The sequence below is a fragment of the Hipposideros armiger genome, unplaced genomic scaffold, assembly GCF_001890085.2.
Source record: "Hipposideros armiger isolate ML-2016 unplaced genomic scaffold, ASM189008v1 scaffold_134, whole genome shotgun sequence".
Lineage (NCBI taxonomy): Eukaryota > Metazoa > Chordata > Mammalia > Chiroptera > Hipposideridae > Hipposideros > Hipposideros armiger.
In genome coordinates, this window is record NW_017731484.1 from 296,501 (window position 1) to 302,518 (window position 6,018).

General features: G+C 54.4%; 1 protein-coding gene across 2 annotated transcripts in view; it reads left to right on the forward strand.

Annotated features, from left to right (window-relative positions):
• Positions 1 to 3,575: 3,575 nt before the first annotated feature.
• The window catches only part of PEA15 (proliferation and apoptosis adaptor protein 15), a 9,759-nt gene continuing 7,316 nt past the window's right edge, over positions 3,576 to 6,018 (forward strand). Inside the window, exon 1 of one of the 2 annotated variants that reach the window (XM_019649651.1) lies at positions 3,576 to 3,729. The gene's annotated coding sequence lies outside the window, so the exon portion shown is untranslated. The remainder of the gene's footprint in view (positions 3,730 to 6,018) is intronic. The other variant, XM_019649652.1, reaches the window with a different exon arrangement.

A 6,018-nucleotide genomic window follows, 5' to 3' on the forward strand; every position in this document is an offset into this window, starting at 1 on the left:
AGGTCTCACCTCTATGGCAGGGGGGCAGCAGCCAGAGGGGGGTGTTAGGTGTGAGTGTGTTGTTAGGGGCCACGATAAGAGGGGCTGGGGCCCCTCCAGGCAGTTATCCCAGAGAAGCTTGGATTATTTATCTGCTGCAAGTCAATAAGCCTTTTCTGAACACATGGTGTTTGTCCAGAACCACCATTACATCCTGGGAGAACAGAGAGTGCCAGGCCTGTCCCTGCTCTTGAGCTGATTAGCCTCACTGTGCTTGTCAAAACAAGCACAATAAACAATTAAAGAAAAATACAAAGCAATATGTAATTAAGTGATTACATGCTGCATGATAGCACCATCTCTGTAGCTCTTTTTTTTTTTTTTTAAAGATTTTATTGGAGAACTGGGGAAGGGGAACAGCCAAGTTGTTGTCCTTCCATCTTAGTTGTGGAGGGTACAGCTAGCTCAACTCCAAGTCCAGTCACCATCTGCCGGTTGTTCAAGGTGCCGTGTTCAATCTTAGTTGCAGGCAGGCGTAACCCACCATCCCATGCGGGAGTCAAACCGGCAACCTTGTTAGGAGCACGTGCTCTCACCAGCTAAGCCATCCTGCCACCTATTGGCAGCTCAGTGGCAGCTCAGCTCAGGCGCAGCTCACTGGCTCTTGTGGGAATCAAACCGGCAACCCTGTTGCTCAGAGCTCGTGCTCTTAACCAACTGAGCCACTTGGCCAGCCCTCCCTATAGCTCTTCTTTGAACATCAAGACAGAACCCAAATAACGCTTCCTGGGTGAGGCCTTTCCAGAGGTGGCCCCTTCTGCAGTTCCCTTCTCTGGGTTCAGACTCTCTTTACACCTCTATTCAGAGTACTCAGCACATTCTATCATTCTATCCTAACTCTTCATTGACATGTCTGTCTTCCCTACTAGATTGCTGCCAGGCCTTTTCTCTGTGTCCACAGGGCCTGGCACACAAAAAGCAGTCCCTAATAAATGTTGATTAAAAGAAGAAACAAATGAACAGAATGGGCTCAGAAGAGCGAGATTAGAATGGGCTTTGAGGGCTTCATAAAGGACGTGAATATTTTTTGAGGCCTTAAGTAAGAGTGGGATTTGATTAAGGACAAAGGAGTTGGGGATGGGACATTTCAGTCAGTGGAAACATCAAAAGCACCAGAGGAATGTGTGTGTCCTATTGGGGGCAGAGAGACAAGAAGAGAAGAAGCTCAAGTGGTGGTCATGACAGCGGGTGGGTATGATGGGCCTGGGCTGGAGAGGTATTTGAATTTAATCCGGTGACCTGGGGAGGAAGGGAAACATTTAATCTGGTGTGATGAGCAGGATGAATCCAGGGAGGGGAGATGACAGAGATACCAGAGGCAGGGAGCCCAACTCTTTCGATGGGAGACCATTAAAATAATTGGGGTGAAGGTGGGAGAACATGAACCCGAGTGGTGGTCATGGGAATGGAGAGGAGGCATTGAGTTTTGTACACTGGGGAGCCCCCAGATCTGGGTCTGCTGGAGTTCCTGGCAGGGAGGATCCGGATTCTCTCCAGCAGGGCCCAGGCTGGGGTGTGTGTAAAGGCATCAGGAGTGGGGATGCGGGAACCAAGCAACTGAACAAGCCCATAACTACCAGACAGTTTTCATGGATCCGGTATAAGGGTGTTGCTGGGAGACAGAGAAGATTTCTGACTATAGAAGAAGGAGACCTGAGGTTAGACAAGTTTTCACCCTCCACACACAAATCCAGGAAATACTTGCATTTCTGGAGAAGGTGGCAGGAGTGTAGAGCAGAAACTATGTGTTCATCCAAATTGTACCCATTTAATAACTGTTTAACACATAGTATGGGCACTGGGCCAGTGCAGTAATATCATGGAGCTTACTGTCTGGCATAGTTCCGTGGAAGTCCCAGACTAAACGATAGCTCCCATATTTTAAGCCGCGTTTGTACCGGTCCCTAGAGACTGACAATTTCGGAATCTCAGAAGAACCCTGTAAGATAGGCACTGGTGTCCCCATCTTACCAGCGAGGACACTGAGGCTCAGAGGCACAACTTGAGAAAGGAGTAGAGGCAGCGTGTAGTTCCAGTCTCCTGTACTTGGTGAATTTTAGAAGGCCTGGACCTTCCACTGATGCATATAAATCATTTCATTTCTTTGAGTCTCAAAGATGGGCCAGTGACATAATTTTGGGCCCACCACACAGAACAGATGAGATACATACAATGGCAAATTATGAGGGTGTTACCATCAAAGGGGCAGTGACAGGGAACACTGGGGGGCAGGGGAAAGAACACAGAGAAAGGCTGTGAAACCCAAAGCAACAGGAGCCTGGGCCTCTTTCGAGGAGCAGTGTGGATTCCAGAAAGGAGGGCTCACTTATAGTTTCCTGAGGAGTCTCTGCCAAGACAGAACTGAAAGGAGGCCAGGGCAGTCCTTAGAGGTGGCCCAGACACTGATAGGGCTCAGACCTCTTCCCAGGGCCAGACTCGGCCGGAGTTGAGGCAAGACCCCTTAGGCTGGAGAAGGGGGTGAAAACATATGCTCCCCTACTTCTTCTTTCCGTCTTTCAGTCTTGCTGAGAATCTGGGGGAGGAAAGTCCCTGGGGTGGAAGGGAAGTGAGAACTGCCATGCCAGGCCTGGGCAGAGGGGTAGAGCTAGGAGACAAGAGTTAAGTATGGCTCTGCAAGTTGTCTATATTTGCATGCTGAGCTCACTGCAGCTCTTTTTCTCCCCAGAAAATAAAATGACATCATGGTGAAGGGAAGGCAGTAGGGTAGTATATTTGGGGAAAGAGAGAGAAACACAAGGGGGCCTGCTGGCTTCATCCTAAAGGGAAATCTGTGGCTTCAAGTCCAGCAAAGGCTGCCCCAGTGCAGCTTCTGGCCCCCCACCCCTACCTCCATCCCCACCGTCCAAAGTGAGTAGTCTGAGCAGTCATTACCCCGGACTCATGAAGCGGGGAAAACAGGTGTTTTTTTTTCCAAAATACCAAGTCAGGCAGCTAAGAGGACCCAGAAACCAAAGGCCTTCCAAACCCCTAAACCCAAACTTGCTCTGTGCCTCCCAGGGTTCTAGCCATGGTGGTCATTGAAGGGTAATCATGGGAGGAGGGTGTCCCATTGGGACAGAATTAAATCTGAGAACTGGGTTTCGAGGTTTGGGAGAGGGGGCAGCGCCCCGCTCGCGGGAGTCTTCCAGAGCCGCAGCCCCTCGCCTTCCCCAGCCCGCCGCGCCCCGCCCCGCCGCGCCCCGCCCCGCCGCGCCCCGCCCCTCCCCGGCTCTGACGTCACGGCCGGCCGGGTGGGGCGAGGCGGTGCTGGGCTCTGGCTCGCGNACACACATTAGTCCCTGCCCGCCCACCTCCTGTGTTTTAGGTTCAGAGCCCGAAATCTTAACTCCTCTCAGGAGACACACACACACACACACACAGAATTAAATCTGAGAACTGGGTTTCGAGGTTTGGGAGAGGGGGCAGCGCCCCGCTCGCGGGAGGCTTCCAGAGCCGCAGCCCCTCGCCTTCCCCAGCCCGCCGCGCCCCGCCCCGCCGCGCCCCGCCCCTCCCCGGCTCTGACGTCACGGCCGGCCGGGTGGGGCGAGGCGGTGCTGGGCTCTGGCTCGCGCTCCGCGGACGGAAGCTGCGCGGCAGCGGGAGCCGACGACGAGGCTCCGGACGCTGCTCAGGAAACAGGGACGCCGGAGTGCCTGCGCCCCGCGCACTGAGCCCCGAGGCGGTGAGAGGGTGCGGAGGGGATGCGTCTCGCGGAGGGGGCAGCTTTGGGGTCTGGGCTCGGAGGGGCGTGGATCGGGACGCCCGGACAGGCGCGGGGCATGGGGCCCCTGTCGGGTCCGCGGGTCCGGCCCCTGGGCCTCGTCCCCGGAGGAGTGCCTCGAGCATGTGCCAGAGGCGGCGGGGCTCCGGCCTCCCAGTCCCCGCCGGCAGGCGACGTGAGAGTCGCACGGGCCTGCTTCCCGCCCAGCCTGCTCGGTGGCCAGCTGCCGCCCCCCTCCCCTTCTCTGGCTGCGGACTCAACCTCGGAGATGGCCTCCCTCCCGGCCCAGTCCGTCTCAGTGCCCCCCTCCCCCGCAGCCCGGCTGGCCCTGTGCGCCCCCACCCCGCCCTCTGCACCTGGGGAAGAGGTGGGATTGGTGACAGCTTGTCCGTTGGGAAGGAAGGAGCTGGGGGTGTAGAGGACTGAAGCAGCTAACGTAAAACCCCTAATTATTTTCATATAATCCGCGTGAAAACTGACAGGGGCACACACCTACAAGAGACACGCCAGCACACACGGTGACACACACCCGTGTGACTCCTACACACCGTCTCTCACACGAGCAGATTACAAACGTCCCTGCACTACACATCCCACTTGCAAATCACCTGGAAGAACAGTAGTCTAACTGGACATCTGAGTGGGGGCCCCTGTCCCCAAGTCCGCCCTAATTTTCTGGGCATCTTCTCCCAGCCCTGAGCTTCAGATGGCCTCTCTTTAAAACTGGGGAAAGATGGGAGAAAATCCTGGTTTCACTCCAGGAGATGGAGATGGAATGCTGCGGGTAGGCTGGTGGGTGAGTAGGGGGGCAGGAGCGGCTGGAGGCCTCTCTTGCTGGGTCCAGCTAGAGCTTCTAGGGTGCTGGGAGTGGTTGGTTTCTGGCATCAGAGTGGAGGAGGGGGTGGAAGCAAGGGAGAGAGAGAAAAAGAAAGAATAAGTATGAGTCAGCCAAGGATGGAGCCCAAGTCAGAGAGAGAGAATGAGGGGAATGTGTGTGAGATCCAGTCAGGAACAGGGAGAGGGAGGAAGTGAGAGGCAGAGATGGTCCGAAGAGTGGGACGAGTATTGGGGAGTGGACGATACAGAGGGTCAGAAATTAGGGCGAAAGCAGGATGGTGGTGAGACCACAGGGAGTTAGGGAAAACATGCTGAATCTGTGTGTTTTCTCTACTAGTGTCTGGCCCCCAGACTGTCAGAGCGATTAGCTTAAATTGCTCTTCCCTTTGTGGTTAAACACGGTATTGGGGAAATTGCCAGAGATGCCTTAGTCTGCTGACTGCCCTGGTGCCTACTTCCTCACTTCCGGGACACCTGTGCCCATCATGTGTGTGTGTACTGATCGTCAGGCATGAAGAAGAGAGCCAGCGTCATGCCCTGCCATGCCATCCCCTCCCTCTCTCACACACAGCCTCATGCACCGTGCAGTGGGGGACATGATCAACCTGTATGCAGCCACCAGACTTACCCTGTCTCTCTACCGCAGGGAAGCTCACTCCTTCCTAAATAGGATGGTGTAGCTCTGAGTATTCAGCTGGGGACACTGAGTCACAGAACCCAGGAGTCCTAAGTATCCATATTTACCACCAAGCGGGATGGGATGAAACCCCACTGAAAAGAAAGGAGAAAGAGACTGAGAGACCAGGGAGAGAGGGAATGGATGAGGAAGAGACAGAACAGAAATAGGAGTGGGGAGAGAGAGAACCAGATGAGGGGAGAGCGGCACAGGCCCCACCTTCTCTTCACCATCAGGTGGCCCTCCTTTGCTGTGTCCAGGGCCAAGTGTCTCCTAATGCCCTCATCGCCATCTGGTCGGTCTTCTCTTAGACTAAGGGCCGAGGGCTTTGCACTGTCCCTGTGCAGAAGGGTGACCCATTTTGCTTCTTGGGCTGAACTGAACGTCCTGAGACCCAGGTATCCTGCCTCCCCTCACTCCAGGCTGACTCTGGAGTGTTAGAGCTCTATACTTTGTTACAGGGATAAAGACCTCCCCCCAACCCCGCTAAAAAAAACCAACCAAACACCAAAAAACTGAATAGAAGCTAAAGGAAGAGGTCAATTGACAATAGTATGAATGGAATAATTAGGGATGAACTACTTGGACTGCTTGAATTTGGGGCCCAGATAAAATTTAAAATAGAACCCTGCACTCCCTTCCCAACCTTCTGCTTCTCCTTGATTACCCCCCTACACACACACACACACACACACACACACACACACACACACACACACACACACACACACACACACACACACAC